The following is a 24,844-nucleotide window of genomic DNA, read 5'->3' as shown; positions in this document are numbered from 1 at the left end:
GTGGTAGCATGGGAGGCTCCTCCTGTCCGGGCCAGCCTTAGCCCACCTCCTCCCCTCCCTTTGTACTCAGCCTTCAGCCCCTCTCCCCTCCATCCAGCATACCCTGCCCTCCCTTTCCCGCCACCCTCTGCCTTCCATGTTAAACCCCCCCCCCCCCCCCCCCCCCCCCCCCCCCCCTTCTCTCTCTGTTAAATTTTTTAAAAGGGAGCAGAAAAGCACATGCCTGAAGCTCTGATACCACTGTAATCACTTCCGGTGACGCATCGGACGAAAACACAGAGATAACTGCAAACTACACACTTTTAGTACTTCAAAACACTTGAATAAAAGAGAGAAAATACGACCCGGCGCGGCGGAATTCCGACCCTAGACGCTTGGTCCTAAAGGTTGGTGCCCCTTTCAGTATTTCTTTATTATTGATCTGCAAGAGTACAACTCCTGTTGGGTCTAGATCTTCCAACTTTGCGTCCAAATGCCTGAAAGAATGGCCATAGGGACACTTATAAAGAGTACAAGGGATGCCAAAAGCGGAGCCCCAAAAGCTGCTAACTTAAAAGCTTGCACACCCAAAAGCACTTGGCCTCAAAAAGCTCACGCAAATCTGCCAAAAAGCCAGCCAGCAGAACTCACGGAAATCCGTATAGTCCTGCCATGTGTCAGCACGAATCGTGAAAGCTATCCGTACAGTCAACGTAATCATTGAAAGTCTGCCACATCAGCTCTTCATTCCTACGGGGCCTTTTTAATGAGTTAGGCCCCTCGGCAAAGCTTTATAAGTTGGTAAGATTTTAGTCTCTTAGGCTTCATGGCAGGCACTAATAAGTTGGGATTTCTTCTGATTCTCATATCCTAGGTTTTAGGCCTCTCGGCTGGTTACTGCAAAACTCAATCAAGTCAGTTTAGACCCGAAGGCCTCACAGTCGTCCTAGCATCATGGAGATGATTTTAGATGCAAATACTTCACAAAGAATTCCAGCTTTGACCAAGTGATTGGCATGGACCACCTTCCTAGGGATGACCGATGCGTCTATGGCCTCGGCATAGAAACTCTAACCCTAAAACCCATCACACGCTGTATGTTTTTATGTCTTGTAACATGCATTTGTAATCATCAGTGTTGAATCATGATGTGTCAACCATTGAATATATATTCCAAAGTGGGTGAGATTTCCTGGTATGTAATATTCGTGCATCAAGACACCCCTTAAAGATCAGCGCGGTGTGGGTGTGATGGCTAACGTTGCTACGACAAAATATCAAGAGATCCAATATCGAATGAGAAAATTGAATAACTCTCGGGATTGACCCACTGATATTTTGAGCTAACTTGATTGAGTTTTGCAAATATTATCATGAACGATTACGCTTCTTTCAAGAGGGGGTATGTCACAAACTGTTGACGTGTCAACCACAAAAGACGAAGGGAGTTAGGACTCCTTGATCCTAACCCTAGCCAACCTCCAAATCCTAGCCGAGGGGCCTAGTAGAAGAAGAAGTAGAAGAAGCTTTACCAACTCACTAAAGCCGTCCGAGAGGTCTAAAAGACAGAATGGGTTAGAATTGAAAATCCTAACCCAACCAACTTGTAGAACCTTGGCGGAGGGGCCTAAACATAAAATAACGTAGGGCTCAGACACACACTCACAAAATTGCATGGAGCATGATGACGTGGCAGCAACAATTCACGAGAGTAGCAGATGACATAGGGTGCTTGCTTTTGGGACCAAATGCTTTTCATGTACTGCTTTTGGGTAAGGCCAAGGGCGTTAATGATTGTGTTGGGCTCTCTCTGGAAGTCTACCAGCTGGAGAAGTAGAGCAGAGCCATAGAGTTGTACCTTGTTGAAGCACTATAAAGAAGTACACAAAGAGGTGCCACGGTTTGGGGCAAGGCCCTGTGGGAGTGGAACTCCGCCACTCCGTGTCTCGTGTGGATTCTCTCTCTTTCAGTTCAGTTGTTTTGAAGTGCTAAACATCTGTTCCAATTTATTCGTTTCAGTTGGCACATGGTGCCCTCCTATCTCAAACTCAATTTGATAAAATACCTGGCTAAAGTATCTGCACATTGATGATCTTACCAACCTCTATAACGAAGGCCTATACCAATCCCAAGCGTCCCCTCTGTAGGGTGTGTACCAACACTCGTGCAAAATGCTGAGGTTGCCTGTAGCCGGCTGACCTCGGCTACGAGGCTCCCTTTCTCTCCAATGGAAAGAGCCAAATGGGAGACTCAATGCTAAGAGGTTATCAGAGTCTCTATGAGACGGAGATGTAGTCCTTCAACCCGTACTGCTATTGTTGCTACTATGATGAGGAACATGAGAAGGTGCTTGGAGGAAGTGGAGAAGTGTGAGTATGTAATTGCTTGAAACTGTCACAAGTTTGAACTGTGAGGGGACACACACACACACACACAGACACACGTTCGCACATACATGGAAACTTGAGAGAGAGAGAGAGAGAGAGAGAGAGAGAGAGAGAGAGAGAGAGAGAGAGAGAGAGAGAGAGAGAGAGAGAGATGAAATGAAATGAAATGTTATATTAACGTCTTCAAAAGGCCAAAGTGACCTATGGGACCAAAAACTTACAATGTGGTGGATCTGATACAAAGTCAGAGTCACAAGATGACAAAATGACAAAATAAAGTACTCTGGAATCCTAAACTACTAGGTGTGGACTAAGCAGCTAAACAGCTAGCTGGGATAGCTAGATCACAGGAGATCCAACATCGGTCGCTGGCGGATCTCATCAATCTCCTCCATGGTTAGTAGTCTGACCGGGCGTCGTGCATGTTGAGCCAAAGTGACCCGAATCCTCTGATGCAGCCTCCTTCGATGCTGTGTAGTCGTCCGCAGTCGTGGGCATCTGGATCTGCCCAGCTCAGTTGCTCGGTCGATAGTATGCCTTTGGTGTAAAGCGACGAGCTCTGCAGTGGTAGTAACTCCTCCGGGTGTCCAGTGGCAGCTCTAAAGAAGTTTGTGATCTGTCTCTGAGACTGGCTAGCCTCTCCTCTCATCAGGCTCTCTCTATGTCTGCACAGCTCGAGCAAAAACAAACCGAGGCATCTCTGATCCTCGTACCGCATGACTCTAGAGAATGGTCCAAAGCCCTCTCTGAACAAGCAATGGAAGCGGCCTCGTATCTCGTAGTAGACGGGGCAGTGGCATGTGTAGTGCAACTCTGTCTCAGGCTCGATGTCACACAGGGGGCATGTCCTGGCCTCTGTTGCTACTCCGCTGTATCTCCCAGTCTCGATCCGCAACTGGTGTGAAGATGTGCGTATCTGGCCAATAGCACATCGTATCCCATGAGACAAGTGGGTGTCCATGTATCTGGGCCTCGTCACAAAACCATCCTCTGTAAGTTGGAGGAGATGCTCTCTGTAGAAAGCCATCTTCGTGCCCAGCTCCTGTGTTGGCTGTATCCATGTCCTCTTGATGTCTAGCTGAGTCAAGTCCTGGCGAATGAGCCTGGTGATCTCGGACTGTGTAAGAGTCAGAGAGGGCGCATCCAGTGAGTACTGGAAGGGAGGCAGTCTGTCTATGCTGAACCCATGCGCCTGAAACCATGATGTCATCTCCCCATACCAGCATGCTGTATCTCCCTGCATGGCTAACTGTCGAGAGGACTCAAGTGCAAGGCGTGCATATCTGTCTCTGGGAAGTTCCCACATGCGGTGTATGAAGGAGACAGGTCTGGTGAGCGCCTCAACCACCAGTGGGGGGGCAGCTCATAGTCACAAGGGACGCATTCCGGGACGGGGAACGGGGGATGCGAGACGGGGCTCAAATGGATTTTTAGTGTAAAAAAGAGGGCGGGACGGCAAGTGGGGACGAGAAAGTGGGGACGGGTAGCCCGAAAAAGGGCGTCCCTTGTGACTATGGGGCAGCTAGCTCTGCTCGTACAATAGCATGTGGTATTGAAGCCTTGGGTCTAATGAGCCGCGAGATCATAGAGACCAGAGGCTTCTCCATGTCTCCCCATCCATTACTGCGGCTTGTCCTCCCGTGATGATCCAGTGAAGGTCCCTAAATCTCAGCTCCATAAAGCAATGCAGAAGCCACCAAAGTGTCAAAGAGCCAGAGCTTCGTCCGAGGCTCCTGAAACTGAACCTGTGAACACATCCTTTCCAATCTACCCAATGCTGCATGGGCTCTGGTCAATCTAGTCTCTGCTGCCCTCCTCAATGAAAATGCTGGCCCACTGTAGCAGGGCTACAGTGTCCTTCACGGTACAGTGTCCTTCACAGGACAGACAGTTCGAGAGTTGTTACAGTTGGTCTGGTTCACACTGACGGATCCTCTGGCTGGGGAGTGACACGTGGCAGGGTACCGACGGTGGTCTAGTGGACATCGTGAACAGGTCACCACCACCACTCAGTTTGGAGATAGACTTAGCTGACTGGACATTTATGAGCCATTGGTGGCTCTTTATGATGGTACATGTGAGTAGTAGCGGTAGGGTCAGGATCATCATCTTCTTGACCTCTGGAGCTTGTACGTAGTCATCTGGAGTGAGTGAGTCTATACACAGAGCACGTCTTCACCATCCCTGCACATTTGAGCCTCGACACCCCCATTGTACTTGTGAGTCCTGGGCTGGAGCTGAGTGTGCTGCCACGCCAGAGTCTGTATCAGTCTTTGAGATAGTCGAGTCATATGTTCCGGTCTGCTGTTGTGTCTTTGTGAGCTCTGTTGACATCTATTGTTTCCTTTCTGTTCAGTTTGTTTGAGTGAGATTGTCACGCACATTGCACTGAGGACCACCCACTGTAGAGAGCACGACACATTATCCGCGCTACACCCACTAAAAACCACTCCAAGGTAAGTGTAAGCATCTGTACACTCCACCTTCTTCCTGGCCGTATGTGAAGGCGGGCGCTGACCTCTTGATCCACTGTGGGTGGTATTAAATACCATGACCTTGGTTTTACCAAGGTTGACGGACAAACCACTTTCCTGGGCAAACCTATGCTAAGCATCCAAGTGACGTTACATCCCCTCCGGAGAGTCGGAGATCAACACAATATCATCAGCATATAACAATAGTGGAATCCATGTCCCTGCCAGCTGTGCACCTCTATCACCATCTCTCTCAATGTAGTCAGAAACCTCATCTACATACATATCAAATAGAGTAGGAGAGAGCGGGCAGCCCTGCTTCACCCCAATAGTGGAGTAAACCGGTGTGGATAGACCCTCTGGGGTGCCTACATGCCCCACTACTGACCTGTATAATGCCATGACCCCCCAAATGAGCTCTGTGGGTACTCCCATCTGCTGTAATTTGCGCATCAATCTAGCTTTGGGCACTGTATCAAATGCTTTGCGGAAATCCACAAAGCTACAATAGATCTGTCTCCCACGCGATCTGCCCTCCTCAATGATGACTCTGAGTGTCAAGATATGGTCAAGAGTAGAAAAAACCCTCCTGAAACCTGCCTGCTCGGCTACGCATATCCCCTCTGTCCATCTACTCAGCTGCTGCTCAAGAATAGATGCGTACAACCATGCCAATGTGTGTCCAATCATGATAGTGCGATAGTTGCCAAGCTCCATAGGGTCTCCCGACTTGAAGATAGGTACAATAGTAGATAGGCTCCAAGTATCAAGCAAGCCCTCACACATGGCACGGTTAAACATAACTGCTAGAAGCTCTGCTAGTAAAATCTCTGGCATGCGTGAAATGCTCAGCCACTAAGCCATCATGATCATATGCTCTCCCAGCCCTCATCCTGTCAATGGCCTGCCTTACCATTTCAACGGTGAAAAAAGCACGTGTGTGGACATGGACCGGGGGGGGGGGGGGAAAAGGGGGGGCTGCTCAGGAATTGTGTACAAAGATGATGCATACTGTAAGGTCTCTGACCCCAACCAAAAAGAGCACCCTTGTACCATGAAATGATCATAATGGAAAAAAGTTACTATTTTTAGCAGTTTTCCGAATTCTGTCAGTGCCATGATGTTTAAAATGTCATAAAGCTTCGAAATGTGAATTAAAATAATTTTTGTGAAAATCTTCCAAATATAGTAAGTTTTTGGTCACTCGATCCGTCTACTTTTGACCGTCTCGAAAATCTGCACTAGTACCCCGAATTCAGAAAAAATGCATTTTCGGACCCCAAGGGGCTGCTAAATATGGCAGGTACTCGGGCCAGTACGCCTTAGTTAGAGCTTGCTATAGCAATTTTTGGCATCAAAATCCGACTCATATGACCCGTTTTAGCCTAGAACCAATTTTCCTAAAAATTGTCCGGGGAGGTATCGGGGGCCCGGGACTGTGTGGGAACAGGTCCCAGGCCACTCCAGATCAGCTTTAGCAGCTAGGGGGCGCCCTCTTGCTTTGTGGGAGTCTTGGGAAAGCTGCCAAGCCTGCAACTCAGTCTCAGAACGAGTTAACCAAGCCAACCTGACACTTGGTGGGCAGGGAACTGGACTTGCCATGCTTAACTGGAGAAGCTCCCAGATGCATTTAGCAACCCAGATCGATTTTCAGCCTGTAGGAGCCTATTTAAAGACCTGCACACACACACACACACACACACACACACACACACACACACACACACATATGCTCACACACACACATTGCATACTTACATACCCACACACTGGGAAGGTGCTGCCGGCACACACACAGCTTTTGAAGGAGAAGCAAGGAGGGAGGTGCTACCGAAATTCCCATCTTGAGGATTCATTGCATCAGAAATTTAAGAGGATTCTCAGCCCCTAATCACGGTAATTATGGTTTAATTACTGCTCTTCTTAATATCATCATTACCCACTCATAATTCTTGTCTACTATGCCTACTTTTAGCTATAATTCTCTATAGCTGGTCTCTAAGTTTTCATAGCTATACTTCATTACATAATTATCATTCATTTAGTTAATTTATTCAGCCATTCATCATCCTTAATCAAGGATTAATACATGATTAGGAAAGATTCTCTCTCTAGGCGGTATAGTCAATAAATTGTCAGCTAGTAATAGTGTACATTTGTCAGAATTCAATCTTTCACTACTCAATAGAGTTGTAATTAAATTATACTTAATCTTCTCCCACATTTAGATGCGATTAAGGCTGAAAATTAATCCGTCATTAGTTCAATAAGAAGAAGGTTTTTTCATCACACATGCCTGCGGTCACTTTGCACCTTCACATTGCTTTAGGAAAATGAATGAGCTTGCTTACTTCATATCTTTCGTGAATCAATTAGAAAAACTCTGAATTTCTTAATCATTTAAGCCAAGTAATTAACCTTAGAGTCGTTTCCCCTAGGGTGGATACAGAATTACCCTTAAATTGTTAGGGCACAAAGGGGAAAATCTAACCTCGTGCATAAGGAGGAGTCTTTAATAAATCTAATCTGCCGATTGGTTCGTCGTGTTAATCTCGGACCTTAGCTCTTTTTTTTCAAGTCTATCATTTAAGTAGTGAGAAAAATGGCCCCGGTTAAGAGAACTCGCTTCGGTGGAGCCCACGATCGCGAGGCGGGAACAAGCAATGTCAACGGAAAAGAAAAGATTGCCATGGACGAGCAAATACCGGCCATCTCACGGGCTATTGACGAAGAAATGGAAAAGGTAGGTCCCAATTTCTATTCAAGTTGTTTAATTAACATTGCATACGATTAGTTAGGAATGAACATATCCCCGAACATGTTGGAGAAATCCGACAGAACCTCGGCATTGAAAGCATAGTACATTTAAGTAAAAAGTAGGAAAGAAATGATTGATGGGTATGCTGTTTGCAATAGGAAAGAATGTCTGCTAGGGAAAATTTAGCTCGGCATGTTCATTCTATTTCCAATGTTGAATTAGTCATGAATCCCCTCTTGATCACAGGGGCAGAGTTCTTGGTTAAGGGCTCTTGAATCCACGGCTGCTGGTTAAGCGGTGGATATCCACGTGTGCTGGTTAAGCGGTGGGAATGTCCATGTCGTGCTTTCTATGCGGTGGACATACCTAGTTGTATGGGCAGCTAGGCGACAACGGGAGGAGTAAACTCTCGCTGGAGGGGGGATGTTGTACCTCCAGAACATTGGAACTTTTATGAATAAGTTTGAGTAGAATTTTTACTAGAATTCTGTCTTGGTGTTGTTTGCAATACTGGTTGAAGGGCTGTATTAACGAACAATGTGATTCGGAATTAAACAAGGAATCTTTATGTCGAACAACCTTTGTGGTAGTAATTAGGTCACACAAGGAAGTGTGAGTGTGGGGGTGGAAAGTGGGGGCTTGGCTCAGGTTGCCAATGCCTACGAGATGGGTGGTCCCGATTGGTCGGGAACTCTCTGTCCCCATTGTGCTGACTTCGATATTAGTAATACTCATTGCCCCTAGAGCGGTGAAATCTCGAGTGTATGTGCCTCTGAAACATGGGGAAAAAGGCGCTAGGGGTTTCTCTCCTCTTGGAAGGTGGGTCTTAGGATCGCTAGATAGTTAAGTACGCTTCCCCTGCGAGGTGGAGCTAGATCTCGTTGCTAGTAGGCTCGAACTCGACTCACTTTGTGATGAGATATCGTCCGCTAGTTGAACCCTGAACCATTTTGTTTGCTTCCGCTATAGATCTAGTGGCCACCAGGTTTACCATCAGATCCGTTGTTTGATACGACGGGGTGGGGACCTCACACCTGGTATCAGAGCTATAGGTTTACGAATTGGAAAATGATGTTGTTTGAAATTTTAAAAACTAAGGGATTGTAGGATAGCTCATACTCAAAGCTTGAGCATGATGTTTCGCAGAATAATGACATTGGATTTGTCTAGTGGATTGTCTCCTGAGTGATGTTGAAGAGTTTTACTCGTTGAGCTTGTCGGGATTCAGTGGGTTCCACATGATGTTTTTTTTTTGAGAAGTCCTTGGTGCGACTAGTGCTGCGGGCAGGTAGCGTATTGATGCACATAAAGTTTTAAGTATGGATCAAAGCTCTCGAGTAAAGTTTTTACCATTATTTATCGGACAATTTTGGATGTATTCAATGGAATTTAAATGGTGGAATGGTTGAAATCCTTTGTGATAGATGTACAGATTAAGTAGGCTGGTTAAGCCCAAAAGTTAAATTTCTTCTTGAGTATGGAAAAGCTTAGGTTCATTTGAGAAGAGTGCTATAGTAATGAGTTTTATACCATTGGATAGGCATCGCCTGCTGCTCTCTACTCGGCAGCGCAAGAGAAGAAGCTCCTCCTTAAACAAGCTTAGCCTCCAACCTTTAAAGGCGAAGGGGAAAATGTGGAAAGAGATGCAGAAGTATGGATGGAGGCTATGGATGACTATTTCGAAGCTGCGAGAACTCAACCCGAGAACCAAACCATGCTTGCAATGTTCCGCTTGTCTGGTGATGCCAAGATCTGGTGGAAACAACATTGCAGGGACTTGGATATCAAGGGATCTTCCCAATCTTGGGAAGACATCAAAGCTGCGATAATGGGGCGTTATTTACCACCCGCCTATAAAACCTTGAAGATGAACGAGTTCTTTTCCCTTCGGCAGCTGACTTCATCTGTGGAAGAATATTATTCAAAGTTTGTCACTCTTCGGAGATACGCTCCTAAGACGACATTGGAACAACAGGTAGCATGGTTCTGCCAAGGACTCGTCGACCCCCTGAACAGCCGACTAGAAGCTCTTAGGCCAGTAACTTTGCAAGATGCCTTGCTAAGGGCCAAACCGTTAGCTAAAGAGATTCAGAGGACTACCCAAGATAGTGAATACTATTTGTCAAAGAGGGCCAGGACAGACAACTGGAGTAACAGACCAATCAACCCTGCATACAACCATCGTCCGGTAGTAACTACCACGACAGCTACCGAGTTTCCCAATATAAGATGCTTTGAGTGTCAGGAGTATGGACATTACAAAAGTCGATGTCCAAAAAGGATTTCCCAAACATCCGGTGCTAATAATGTACCTCTGAACGCCAACGGGCGAGGTCAACCAAACGGAAGAGGAGGCCGAGGAAGAGGAAACATAGGACAAGGAAGTAGAGCTTTCGCTAATGCCGCAGTGAGACAACCAACTGCGGGTGATGAAGCTGATGAGAGAGCAGCAATGTATGATGCAACTGCTAATCCTAGTGAGCAATAAATCAAGAACCAGAATCTCATCAAAGTTCAGCAGAATAAGACGCATAAAGCTAAAGACTACTCTATTATCAAAGGATATCTTTACTTTAGACAAAGGATATATGTACCCAAGTAGCTAGCATAGAGTTTATCCAGATGTATTCTTGAGATGAGGACATCTCAAATTTTCCACGTTGGGGAGGTTATAAAGTCTCTGACCCCAACCAAAAAGAGCACCCTTGTACCATGAAATGATCATAATGGAAAAAAGTTATTATTTTTAGCAGTTTTTCGAATTCTGTCAGTGCCATGATGTTTAAAATGTCATAAAACTTCGAAATGTGAATTAAAATAATTTTTGTGAAAATTTTTCAAATATAGTAAGTTTTTGGTCACCCGACCCGTCTAGTTTTGACCGTCTCGAAAATCTGCACCAGTACCCCGAATTTGAAAAAAATGCATTTTCGGACCCCGGGGGGCTACTAAATATGGCAGGTACTCGGGCCAGTACGCCTTCGTTAGAGCTTGCTATAGCAATTTTTGGCATCAAAATCCGACTCGTATGACCCGTTTTAGCCTACAAACCAATTTTTCTAAAAATTGTCCGGGGAGGTACCGGGGGCCCGGGACTGTGTGGGAACAGGTCTCAGGCCACTCCAGATCAGCTTTAGCAGCTAGGGGACGCCCTCTTGCTTTGTGGGAGTCTTGGGAAAGCTGCCAAGCCTGCAACTCAGTCTCAGAACCAGTTAACCAAGCCAACCTGACACTTGGTGGGCAGGGAACTGGACTTGCCATGCTTAACTGGAGAAGCTCCCAGATGCATTTAGCAACCCAGATCGATTTTCAGCCTGTAGGAGCCTATTTAAAGACCTGCACACACACACACACACACACACACACACACACACACACATATGCTCACACACACACATTGCATACTTACACACCCACACATTGGGAAGGTGCTGCCGGCACACACACAGCTTTTGAAGGAGAAGCAAGGAGGGAGGTGCTACCGAAATTCCCATCTTGAGGATTCATTGCATCAGAAATTTAAGAGGATTCTCAGCCCCTAATCACGGTAATTATGGTTTAATTACTGCTCTTCTTAATATCATCATTACCCACTCATAATTATTGTCTACTATGCCTACTTTTAGCTATAATTCTCTATAGCTGGTCTCTAAGTTTTTATAGCTATACTTCATTACATAATTATCATTCATTTAGTTAATTTATTCAGCCATTCATCATCCTTAATCAAGGATTAATACATGATTAGGAAAGATTCTCTCTTTAGGCGGTATAGTCAATAAATTGTCAGCTAGTAATAGTGTAGATTTGTCAGAATTCAATCTTTCACTACTCAATAGAGTTGTAACTAAATTATACTTAATCTTCTCCCACATTTAGATGCGATTAAGGCTGAAAATTAATCCGTCATTAGTCCAATAAGAAGAAGGTTTTTTCATCACACATGCCTGCGGTCACTTTGCACCTTCACATTGCTTTAGGAAAATGAATGAGCTTGCTTACTTCATATCTTTCGTGAATCAATTAGAAAAACTCTGAATTTCTTAATCATCTAAGCCAAGTAATTAACCTTAGAGTCGTTTCCCCTAGGGTGGATACAGAATTACCCTTAAATTGCTAGGGCAAAAAGGGAAAAATCTAACCTCGTGCATAAGGAGGAGTCTTTAATAAATCTAATCTGCCGATTGGTTCGTCGTGTTAATCTCGGACCTTAGCTCTTTTTTTTCAAGTCTATCATTTAAGTAGTGAGAAAAATGGCCCCGGTTAAGAGAACTCGCTTCGGTGGAGCCCACGATCGCGAGGCGGGAACAAGCAATGTCAATGGAAAAGGAAAGATTCCCATGGACGAGCAAATACCGGCCATCTCACGGGCTATTGACGAAGAAATGGAAAAGGTAGGTCCCAATTTCTATTCAAGTTGTTTAATTAACATTGCATACGATTAGTTAGGAATGAACATATCCCCGAACATGTTGGAGAAATCCGACAGAACCTCGGCACTGAAAGCATAGTACATTTAAGTAAAAAGTAGGAAAGAAATGATTGATGGGTATGCTGTTTGCAATAGGAAAGAATGTCTGCTAGGGAAAATTTAGCTCGGCATGTTCATTCTATTTCCAATGTTGAATTAGTCATGAACCCCCTCTTGATCACAGGGGCAGAGTTCCTGGTTAAGGGCTCTTGAATCCACGACTGCTGGTTAAGCGGTGGATATCCACGTCTGCTGGTTAAGCGGTGGGAATGTCCATGTCGTGCTTTCTATGCGGTGGACATACCTAGTTGTATGGGCAGCTAGGCGACAACAGGAGGAGTAAACTCTCGCTGGAGGGGGGATGTTGTACCTCCAGAACATTGGAACTTTTATGAATAAGTTTGAGTAGAATTTTTACTAGAATTCTGTCTTGGTGTTGTTTGCAATACTGGTTGAAGGGCTGTATTAACGAACAATGTGATTCGGAATTAAACAAGGAATCTTTATGTTGAACAACCTTTGTGGTAGTAATTAGGTCACACAAGGAAGTGTGAGTGTGGGGGTGGAAAGTGGGGGCTTGGCTCAGGTTGCCAATGCCTACGAGATGGGTGGTCCCGATTGGTCGGGAACTCTCTGTCCCCATTGTGCTTACTTCGATATTAGTAATACTCATTGCCCCTAGAGCTGTGAAATCTCGAGTGTACGTGCCTCTGAAACATGGGGAAAAAGGCGCTAGGGGTTTCTCTCCTCTTGGAAGGTGGGTCTTAGGATCGCTAGATAGTTAAGTACGCTTCCCCTGCGAGGTGGAGCTAGATCTCGTTGCTAGTAGGCTCGAACTCGACTCACTTTGTGATAAGATATCGTCCGCTAGTTGAACCCTGAACCATTTTGTTTGCTTCCGCTATAGATCTAGTGGCCACCAGGTTTACCATCAGATCCGTTGTTTGATACGACGGGGTGGGGACCTCACACTTGGTATCAGAGCTATAGGTTTACGAATTGGAAAATGATGTTGTTTGAAATTTTAAAAACTAAGGGATTGTAGGATAGCTCATACTCAAAGCTTGAGCATGATGTTTCGCAGAATAATGACATTGGATTTGTCTAGTGGATTGTCTCCTGAGTGATGTTGAAGAGTTTTACTCGTTGAGCTTGTCGGGATTCAGTGGGTTCCACATGATGTTTTTTTTTTGAGAAGTCCTTGGTGCGACTAGTACTGCGGGCAGTTAGCGTGTTGATGCACATAAAGTTTTAAGTATGGATCAAAGCTCTCGAGTAAAGTTTTTACCATTATTTATCGGACAATTTTGGATGTATTCAATGGAATTTAAATGGTGGAATGGTTGAAATCCTTTGTGATAGATGTACAGATTAAGTAGGCTGGTTAAGCCCAAAAGTTAAATTTCTTCTTGAGTATGGAAAAGCTTAGGTTCATTTGAGAAGAGTGCTATAGTAATGAGTTTTATACCATTGGATAGGCATCGCCTGCTGCTCTCTACTCGGCAGCGCAAGAGAAGAAGCTCCTCCTTAAACAAGCTCAGCCTCCAACCTTTAAAGGCGAAGGGGAAAATGTGGAAAGAGATGCAGAAGTATGGATGGAGGCTATGGATGACTATTTCGAAGCTGCGAGAACTCAACCCGAGAACCAAACCATGCTTGCAATGTTCCGCTTGTCTGGTGATGCCAAGATCTGGTGGAAACAACATTGCAGGGACTTGGATATCAAGGGATCTTCCCAATCTTGGGAAGACATCAAAGCTGCGATAATGGGGCGTTATTTACCACCCGCCTATAAAACCTTGAAGATGAACGAGTTCTTTTCCCTTCGGCAGCTGACTTCATCTGTGGAAGAATATTATTCAAAGTTTGTCACTCTTCGGAGATACGCTCCTAAGATGACATTGGAACAACAGGTAGCACGGTTCTGCCAAGGACTCGTCGACCCCCTGAACAGCCGACTAGAAGCTCTTAGGCCAGTAACTTTGCAAGATGCTTTGCTAAGGGCCAAACCGTTAGCTAAAGAGATTCAGAGGACTACCCAAGATAGTGAATACTATTTGTCAAAGAGGGCCAGGACAGACAACTGGAGTAACAGACCAATCAACCCTGCATACAACCATCGTCCGGTAGTAACTACCACGACAGCTACCGAGTTTCCCAATATAAGATGCTTTGAGTGTCAGGAGTATGGACATTACAAAAGTCGATGTCCAAAAAGGATTTCCCAAACATCCGGTGCTAATAATGTACCTCTGAACGCCAACGGGCGAGGTCAACCAAACGGAAGAGGAGGCCGAGGAAGAGGAAACATAGGACAAGGAAGTAGAGCTTTCGCTAATGCCGCAGTGAGACAACCAACTGCGGGTGATGAAGCTGATGAGAGAGCAGCAATGTATGATGCAACTGCTAATCCTAGTGAGCAATAAATCAAGCACCAGAATCTCATCAAAGTTCAGCAGAATAAGACGCATAAAGCTAAAGACTACTCTATTATCAAAGGATATCTTTACTTTAGACAAAGGATATATGTACCCAAGTAGTTAGCATAGAGTTTATCCAGATGTATTCTTGAGATGAGGACATCTCAAATTTTCCACGTTGGGGAGGTTATAAGGTCTCTGACCCCAACCAAAAAGAGCACCCTTGTACCATGAAATGATCATAATGGAAAAAAGTTACTATTTTTGGCAGTTTTTCGAATTCTGTCAGTGCCATGATGTTTAAAATGTCATAAAACTTCGAAATGTGAATTAAAATAATTTTTGTGAAAATTTTTCAAATATAGTAAGTTTTTGGTCACCCGACCCGTCTAGTTTTGACCGTCTCGAAAATCTGCACCAGTACCCCGAATTTGAAAAAAATGCATTTTCGGACCCCGGGGGGCTACTAAATATGGCAGGTACTCGGGCCAGTACGCCTTCGTTAGAGCTTGCTATAGCAATTTTTGGCATCAAAATCCGAGTCGTATGACCCGTTTTAGCCTACAAACCAATTTTCCTAAAAATTGTCCGGGGAGGTACCGGGGGCCCGGGACTGTGTGGGAACAGGTCCCAGGCCACTCCAGATCAGCTTTAGCAGCTAGGGGACGCCCTCTTGCTTTGTGGGAGTCTTGGGAAAGCTGCCAAGCCTGCAACTCAGTCTCAGAACCAGTTAACCAAGCCAACCTGACACTTGGTGGGCAGGGAACTGGACTTGCCATGCTTAACTGGAGAAGCTCCCAGATGCATTTAGCAACCCAGATCGATTTTCAGCCTGTAGGAGCCTATTTAAAGACCTGCACACACACACACACACACACACACACACACATATGCTCACACACACACATTGCATACTTACACACCCACACACTGGAAGGGTGCTGCCGGCACACACACAGCTTTTGAAGGAGAAGCAAGGAGGGAGGTGCTACCGAAATTCCCATCTTGAGGATTCATTGCATCAGAAATTTAAGAGGATTCTCAGCCCCTAATCACGGTAATTATGGTTTAATTACTGCTCTTCTTAATATCATCATTACCCACTCATAATTCTTGTCTACTATGCCTACTTTTAGCTATAATTCTCTATAGCTACTCTCTAAGTTTTCATAGCTATACTTCATTACATAATTATCATTCATTTAGTTAATTTATTCAGCCATTCATCATCCTTAATCAAGGATTAATACATGATTAGGAAAGATTCTCTCTCTAGGCGGTATAGTCAATAAATTGTCAGCTAGTAATAGTGTAGATTTGTCAGAATTCAATCTTTCACTACTCAATAGAGTTGTAATTAAATTATACTTAATCTTCTCCCACATTTAGATGCGATTAAGGCTGAAAATTAATCCGTCATTAGTCCAATAAGAAGAAGGTTTTTTCATCACACATGCCTGCGGTCACTTTGCACCTTCACATTGCTTTAGGAAAATGAATGAGCTTGCTTACTTCATATCTTTCGTGAATCAATTAGAAAAACTCTGAATTTCTTAATCATCTAAGCCAAGTAATTAACCTTAGAGTCGTTTCCCCTAGGGTGGATACAGAATTACCCTTAAATTGTTAGGGCAAAAAGGGGAAAATCTAACCTCGTGCATAAGGAGGAGTCTTTAATAAATCTAATCTGCCGATTGGTTCGTCGTGTTAATCTCGGACCTTAGCTCTTTTTTTTCAAGTCTATCATTTAAGTAGTGAGAAAAATGGCCCCGGTTAAGAGAACTCGCTTCGGTGGAGCCCACGATCGCGAGGCGGGAACAAGCAATGTCAATGGAAAAGGAAAGATTCCCATGGACGAGCAAATACCGGCCATCTCACGGGCTATTGACGAAGAAATGGAAGAGGTAGGTCCCAATTTCTATTCAAGTTATTTAATTAACATTGCATACGATTAGTTAGGAATGAACATATCCCCGAACATGTTGGAGAAATCCGACAGAACCTCGGCACTGAAAGCATAGTACATTTAAGTAAAAAGTAGGAAAGAAATGATTGATGGGTATGCTGTTTGCAATAGGAAAGAATGTCTGCTAGGGAAAATTTAGCTCGGCATGTTCATTCTATTTCCAATGTTGAATTAGTCATGAACCCCCTCTTGATCACAGGGGCAGAGTTCCTGGTTAAGGGCTCTTGAATCCTCGACTGCTGGTTAAGCGGTGGATATCCACGTGTGCTGGTTAAGCGGTGGGAATGTCCATGTCGTGCTTTCTATGCGGTGGACATACCTAGTTGTATGGGCAGCTAGGCGACAACGGGAGGAGTAAACTCTCGCTGGAGGGGGGATGTTGTACCTCCAGAACATTGGAACTTTTATGAATAAGTTTGAGTAGAATTTTTACTAGAATTCTGTCTTGGTGTTGTTTGCAATACTGGTTGAAGGGCTGTATTAACGAACAATGTGATTCGGAATTAAACAAGGAATCTTTATGTTGAACAACCTTTGTGGTAGTAATTAGGTCACACAAGGAAGTGTGAGTGTGGGGGTGGAAAGTGGGGGCTTGGCTCAGGTTGCCAATGCCTACGAGATGGGTGGTCCCGATTGGTCGGGAACTCTCTGTCCCCATTGTGCTTACTTCGATATTAGTAATACTCATTGCCCCTAGAGCGGTGAAATCTCGAGTGTACGTGCCTCTGAAACATGGGGAAAAAGGCGCTAGGGGTTTCTCTCCTCTTGGAAGGTGGGTCTTAGGATCGCTAGATAGTTAAGTACGCTTCCCCTGCGAGGTGGAGCTAGATCTCGTTGCTAGTAGGCTCGAACTCGACTCACTTTGTGATGAGATATCGTCCGCTAGTTGAACCCTGAACCATTTTGTTTGCTTCCGCTATAGATCTAGTGGCCACCAGGTTTACCATCAGATCCGTTGTTTGATACGACGGGGTGGGGACCTCACACTTGGTATCAGAGCTATAGGTTTACGAATTGGAAAATGATGTTGTTTGAAATTTTAAAAACTAAGGGATTGTAGGATAGCTCATACTCAAAGCTTGAGCATGATGTTTCGCAGAATAATGACATTGGATTTGTCTAGTGGATTGTCTCCTGAGTGATGTTGAAGAGTTTTACTCGTTGAGCTTGTCGGGATTCAGTGGGTTCCACATGATGTTTTTTTTTTGAGAAGTCCTTGGTGCGACTAGTGCTGCGGGCAGGTAGCGTGTTGATGCACATAAAGTTTTAAGTATGGATCAAAGCTCTCGAGTAAAGTTTTTACCATTATTTATCGGACAATTTTGGATGTATTCAATGGAATTTAAATGGTGGAATGGTTGAAATCCTTTGTGATAGATGTACAGATTAAGTAGGCTGGTTAAGCCCAAAAGTTAAATTTCTTCTTGAGTATGGAAAAGCTTAGGTTCATTTGAGAAGAGTGCTATAGTAATGAGTTTTATACCATTGGATAGGCATCGCCTGCTGCTCTCTACTCGGCAGCGCAAGAGAAGAAGCTCCTCCTTAAACAAGCTCAGCCTCCAACCTTTAAAGGCGAAGGGGAAAATGTGGTAAGAGATGCAGAAGTATGGATGGAGGCTATGGATGACTATTTCGAAGCTGCGAGAACTCAACCCGAGAACCAAACCATGCTTGCAATGTTCCGCTTGTCTGGTGATGCCAAGATCTGGTGGAAACAACATTGCAGGGACTTGGATATCAAGGGATCTTCCCAATCTTGGGAAGACATCAAAGCTGCGATAATGGGGCGTTATTTACCACCCGCCTATAAAACCTTGAAGATGAACGAGTTCTTTTCCCTTCGGCAGCTGACTTCATCTGTGGAAGAATATTATTCAAAGTTTGTCACTCTTCGGAGATACGCTCCTAAGATGACATTGGAACAACAGGTAGCACGGTTCTGCCAAGGACTCGTCGACCCCCTGAACAGCCGACTAGAAGCTCTTAGGCCAGTAACTTTGCAAGATGCCTTGCTAAGGGCCAAACCGTTAGCTAAGGAGATTCAGAGGACTACCCAAGATAGTGAATACTATTTGTCAAAGAGGGCCAGGACAGACAACTGGAGTAACAGACCAATCAACCCTGCATACAACCATCGTCCGGTAGTAACTACCACGACAGCTACCGAGTTTCCCAATATAAGATGCTTTGAGTGTCAGGAGTATGGACATTACAAAAGTCGATGTCCAAAAAGGATTTCCCAAACATCCGGTGCTAATAATGTACCTCTGAACGCCAACGGGCGAGGTCAACCAAACGGAAGAGGAGGCCGAGGAAGAGGAAACATAGGACAAGGAAGTAGAGCTTTCGCTAATGCCGCAGTGAGACAACCAACTGCGGGTGATGAAGCTGATGAGAGAGCAGCAATGTATGATGCAACTGCTAATCCTAGTGAGCAATAAATCAAGCACCAGAATCTCATCAAAGTTCAGCAGAATAAGACGCATAAAGCTAAAGACTACTCTATTATCAAAGGATATCTTTACTTTAGACAAAGGATATATGTACCCAAGTAGTTAGCATAGGGTTTATCCAGATGTATTCTTGAGATGAGGACATCTCAAATTTTCCACGTTGGGGAGGTTATAAGGTCTCTGACCCCAACCAAAAAGAGGACCCTTGTACCATGAAATGATCATAATGGAAAAAAGTTACTATTTTTAGCAGTTTTCCGAATTCTGTCAGTGCCATGATGTTTAAAATGTCATAAAACTTCGAAATGTGAATTAAAATAATTTTTGTGAAAATTTTTCAAATATAGTAAGTTTTTGGTCACCCGACCCGTCTAGTTTTGACCGTCTCGAAAATCTGCACCAGTACCCCGAATTTGAAAAAAATGCATTTTCGGACCCCGGTGGGCTACTAAATATGGCAGGTACTCGGGCCAGTACGCCTTCGTTAGAGCTTGCTATAGCAATTTTTGGCATCAAAATCCGATTCGTATGACCCGTTTTAGCCTAGAACCAATTTTCCTAAAAATTGTCCGGGGAGGTACCGTGGGCCCGGGACTGTGTGGGAACAGGTCCCAGGCCACTCCAGATCAGCTTTAGCAGCTAGGGGACGCCCTCTTGCTTTGTGGGAGTCTTGGGAAAGCTGCCAAGCCTGCAACTCAGTCTCAGAACCAGTTAACCAAGCCAACCTGACACTTGGTGGGCAGGGAACTGGACTTGCCATGCTTAACTGGAGAAGCTCCCAAATGCATTTAGCAACCCAGAGCGATTTTCAGCCTGTAGGAGCCTATTTAAAGACCTGCACACACACACACACACACATTGCATACTTACACACCCACACACTGGGAAGGTGCTGCTGGCACACACAGCTTTTGAAGGAGAAGCAAGGAGGGAAGTGTTGCCGAAATTCCCATCTTGAGGATTCATTGCATCAAAAATTTAAGAGGATTCTCAACCCCTAATCACGGTAATTATGGTTTAATTACTGCTCTTCTTAATATCATCATTACCCACTCGTAATTCTTGTCTACTATGCCTACTTTTAGCTATAATTCTCTATAGCTGCTCTCTAAGTTTTCATAGCTATACTTCATTACATAATTATCATTCATTTAGTTAATTTATTCAGCCATTCATCATCCTTAATCAAGGATTAATACATGATTAGGAAAGATTCTCTCTCTAGCGGTATAGTCAATATATTGGCAGCTAGTAATAGTGTAGATTTGTCAGAATTCAATCTTTCACTACTCAATAGAGTTGTAACTAAATTATACTTAATCTTCTCCCACATTTAGATGCGATTAAGGCTGAAAATTAATCCATCATTAGTCCAATAAGAAGAAGGTTTTTTCATCACACATGCCTGCGGTCACTCTGCACCTTCACATTGCTTTAGGAAAATGAATGAGCTTGCTTACTTCATATCTTTCGTGAATCAATTAGAAAAACTCTGAATTTCTTAATCATCTAAGCCAAGTAATTAACCTTAGAGTCGTTTCCCCTAGGGTGGATACAGAATTACCCTTAAATTGCTAGGGCAAAAAGGGAAAAATCTAACCTCGTGCATAAGGAGGAGTCTTTAATAAATCTAATCTGCCGATTGGTTCGTCGTGTTAATCTCGGACCTTAGCTCTTTTTTTTCAAGTCTATCATTTAAGTAGTGAGAAAAATGGCCCCGGTTAAGAGAACTCGCTTCGGTGGAGCCCACGATCGCGAGGCGGGAACAAGCAATGTCAACGGAAAAGAAAAGATTCCCATGGACGAGCAAATACCGGCCATCTCACGGGCTATTGACGAAGAAATGGAAGAGGTAGGTCCCAATTTCTATTCAAGTTGTTTAATTAACATTGCATACGATTAGTTAGGAATGAACATATCCCCGAACATGTTGGAGAAATCCGACAGAACCTCGGCATTGAAAGCATAGTACATTTAAGTAAAAAGTAGGAAAGAAATGATTGATGGGTATGCTGTTTGCAATAGGAAAGAATGTCTGCTAGGGAAAATTTAGCTTGGCATGTTCATTCTATTTCCAATGTTGAATTAGTCATGAACCCCCCTCTGATCACAGGGGCAGAGTTCCTGGTTAAGGGCTCTTGAATCCACGACTACTGGTTAAGCGATGGATACCCACGTCTGTTGGTTAAGCGGTGGGAATGTCCATGTCGTGCTTTCTATGCGGTGGACATACCTAGTTGTATGGGCAGCTAGGCGACAACGGGAGGAGTAAACTCTCGCTGGAGGGGGGATGTTGTACCTCCAGAACATTGGAACTTATATGAATAAGTTTGAGTAGAATTTTTATTAGAATTCTGTCTTGGTGTTGTTTGCAATACTGGTTGAAGGGCTGTATTAACGAACAATGGGATTCAGAATTAAACAAGGAATCTTTATGTTGAACAACCTTTGTGGTAGTAATTAGGTCACACAAGGAAGTGTGAGTGTGGGGGTGGAAAGTGGGGGCTTGGCTCAGGTTGCCAATGCCTACGAGATGGGTGGTCCCGATTGGTCGGGAACTCTCTGTCCCCATTGTGCTTACTTCGATATTAGTAATACTCATTGCCCCTAGAGCGGTGAAATCTCGAGTGTACGTGCCTCTGAAACATGGGGAAAAAGGCGCTCGGGGTTTCTCTCGTCTTGGAAGGTGGGTCTTAGGATCGCTAGATAGTTAAGTACGCTTCCCCTGCGAAGTGGAGCTAGATCTCGTTACTAGTAGGCTCGAACTCGACTCACTTTGTGATGAGATATCGTTCGCTAGTTGAACCCTGAACCATTTTGTTTGCTTCCGCTATAGATCTAGTGGCCACCAGGTTTACCATCAGATCCGTTGTTTGATACAACGGGGTGGGGACCTTACACATACTGGCCCCAGGCCTCTGTAGAAGTGATGGCAGGGGGGGAGGGAGTGCTCATGAAAGAGCCTCCATGCCTCACGTGAGTTTTGAAGAGAGAGAGAGAGAGAGAGAGAGAGAGAGAGAGAGAGAGAGAGAGATGAAATGAAATGTTGTACTAAACGTCTTCAAAAGGCCTAAATGACCTATGAGACCAAATTGATACAATCCTTGTGGCTCTAATCCAATGTCTGGGTATATAAATAAAATGAAGTAAAGTGAAAGACTAAACTAAAAGATTAAAATCGTCAGATTGAAATCATCATCATCATCATCCATGCCCGAGGATGCCCGGCATTGGGCGTTGCCCGAGAAAGTATTGCATTGGTCGCTGAAGAGCTTCGTCAATGTCCGCCTATGTAAATAGTCGTACTGGGCGTCTCGCATGTCGTGCTAGAATAGTCCTGATTCTTTGATGGAGCCTCCATCAATTTCGTGGTCGCTCCCGTAGACGTGGGCATCTAGCTCTCTCGAGCTCAGTGGCTCTGTCCACTAATATACCTCTGGTAGAAATGGGCTTTGAAATCTTCTGTGAAGCATGCTCATCTGACTGCTGAGTCCCTGCCCTAAAGAAGTCAGTGATCTCCCTCTGTGAACGTCTCCCATTGCCTAGTCTCCTCAAGAGACTCTCCCTGTGTCTACGCAGCTCTAGCTAAAACAACTCGAGGCATCTTTGATCCTAATATCTCATGACTCTAGCCAACGGTCCAAAGCCTTCTCTGAATAGACAATGAAAGCGACCTCGTATCTCATAGTATATCGGACAATGACAAATGTGATGTAGCTTTGTCTCTGGCTCTATATGACATAACTGGCATATCCTGGCTTCTGTTGGTACTCTCCTAAATCTACCAATTTCAATCTTTAGCTGATGCGATGATGTGCGCATCTGACCAATAGCACATCGTAACCCATAGGATAACTGAGTGTCCATATAGGCCGGTCTGATCACATATCCATCCTCTGTTAGTTGGAGGAGACGCTCTCTATAGAAATCCATCTTCGTGCCCAACTCTTGTACCGGCTGTATCCATGTGCTTTAGTTGAATCAAATCCTGACGTATAAATCTAGTGATCTCGTTCCGTGTGAGAGAAAGGGAAGGTGCATCCAAGGATTACTGGAATGGAGGCAGTCTATCCATGCTAAAGCCATGTGACTGAAACCATGATGTCATTTGCCCATACCAACATGCTGTGTCCCCTTGTAGCGCTAGCTGTCGGGATGACTCAAGGGCTAACCGAGCATATCTGTCTCTAGGGAGGTCCCATAAATTATGCATGAAGGAAGTTGATCTAGTAAGGGCCTCAACTACCAGAGGGGGGCCAACTAGCTCAGCTCGAATAATCTCATGTGGCACTAAAGCCTTAGCCCGAATCATCCGAGAGATCATAGAGACTAGAGGCCTCTCCATACATCTCCATCCATCGATGCTACCGGATCTGCCCTGGTGGTCTACTGAGGGCCCCCAAATCTGAACCCCATAGAGCATAGCTGAAGCCACTAGAGTGTCAAAAAGCCACAGCTATGTTCGAGGTTCCTAAAACTGAACCTGTGAACACATCTTCTCCAGTTCTCCGAAGGCTGCATAAGCTCTCATCATTCTAGTCTATGCTGCTTTCCTTAATGAAAACGCCGGTCCACTGAAGACTACCCAACCTCTCTTGGCCATATGTAAAAGTGGGTGCTGACCTCCTGACCCATTGTGGTGTGGCGTTAAACACCATAACCTTGGGTTTCCCCAGGTTAACATACGATCCACTATCGTGGGCAAATGTGGACAAAGCATCTAAATGATGTTGCATCCCCTTTGGGAGTCGGAAATCAACACCATATTATCAACATATAACAATATTGGGATCCATGTCCCTGCCAACTGTGATCCTCTATCACCATCCCTCTCAATGTAGTCAGCAACCTCATCCACATGCCAAATAGTGTAGGAGATAGCGGGCAACCCTGTTTCACCCCAATAGTGGAGCGAACCAAATCAGAAATCCCCTCTAGAGTGCGTTCCCAGATCAACTCATTCAGTAGCCCCATCTCCTGCAGTCTGCGCATCAATCTAACTCTGGGAACTGTATCGAGGGCTTTGCGGAAGTCCACAAAGCAACAATAGAGCCGTCTCCCACGTGATCTCCCCTCCTCAATAATGTCTCTGAGTGTTAGAATATGATCAAGAGTAGAGAACCCTCTCCTGAAACCCGCCTGTCCTGCTGCCCGTAGATCCTCTCTCTCTCTGCCCATCTACTCAGTTGTTGCTCAAGGATGGATGCATACAACCATGCCAATGTGTGTCCAATCATGATAGTGCAGTAGTTCCCAGGCTCCATAGGGTCCCCTGGCTTGAAGATAGGTACGATCATGGACAAACTCCAAGTATCAGGTAGACCCTCACACATGCAAGAGTTGATGCTAGAGATCAAGGCGGCGAGGGAGAGAGGGAAAATTGCTTTCTCCAGGGAAGGAAGAGTAGTGGTGTTATAAAAATCCACCACATGACGGTGTGAGACCTATGGAACCAACCTTAAAATGGCAGCATGGAGATGGAATGGATCAATGAAGCTAGATGTAGGCGCATTTGAGGATAGCTTTAAGGGAAGAGACATTATTTTTTACTGAGAAACGCATGGTGGCACATTAGCTAGAGTTATGGGATACCATTGGGAGACTACTTGTAGGCAGGAAGTGAGATCAACTCATAGAGGACGAGGGTCAGGAGGTGTGGTAGTCCTATTTAAGGAGGAGCTGCAACCCCTCATTCGTGTTGTTTGGAGGGCAGGCCAGATATATGTGGGTCAGAGTGAGAGCGGAGACAGGGAGGCCACTCTACATTGCAATATGCTAATTTGCTCCCAGCACATCTCATTATGCATCACCCAAGGGGGAGTCACGACATATGATATTGGATGAGGACTTATGGGAGTTCTCTAGGGATGGAGATGTCATTCTTTTGGGAGACTTCAATGCCAAGACGGGCCAATCTCAGACAGCTTTTTATGATA

At 44.7% G+C, this 24,844-nt stretch overlaps 1 protein-coding gene across 1 annotated transcript in view; it reads left to right on the top strand.

Moving 5' to 3' along the window:
• IVD (isovaleryl-CoA-dehydrogenase) overlaps positions 1-24,844 on the top strand; it is a 55,704-nt gene that overhangs the window by 16,722 nt on the left and 14,138 nt on the right. The gene's annotated exons all lie outside the window — the stretch shown is intronic.

The sequence above is a fragment of the Adiantum capillus-veneris genome, chromosome 5 (genome assembly GCF_014529385.1).
Source record: "Adiantum capillus-veneris isolate H3 chromosome 5, ASM1452938v2, whole genome shotgun sequence".
NCBI classification, from domain to species: domain Eukaryota; kingdom Viridiplantae; phylum Streptophyta; class Polypodiopsida; order Polypodiales; family Pteridaceae; genus Adiantum; species Adiantum capillus-veneris.
This window is presented reverse-complemented; position numbering and strand designations above follow the sequence as displayed.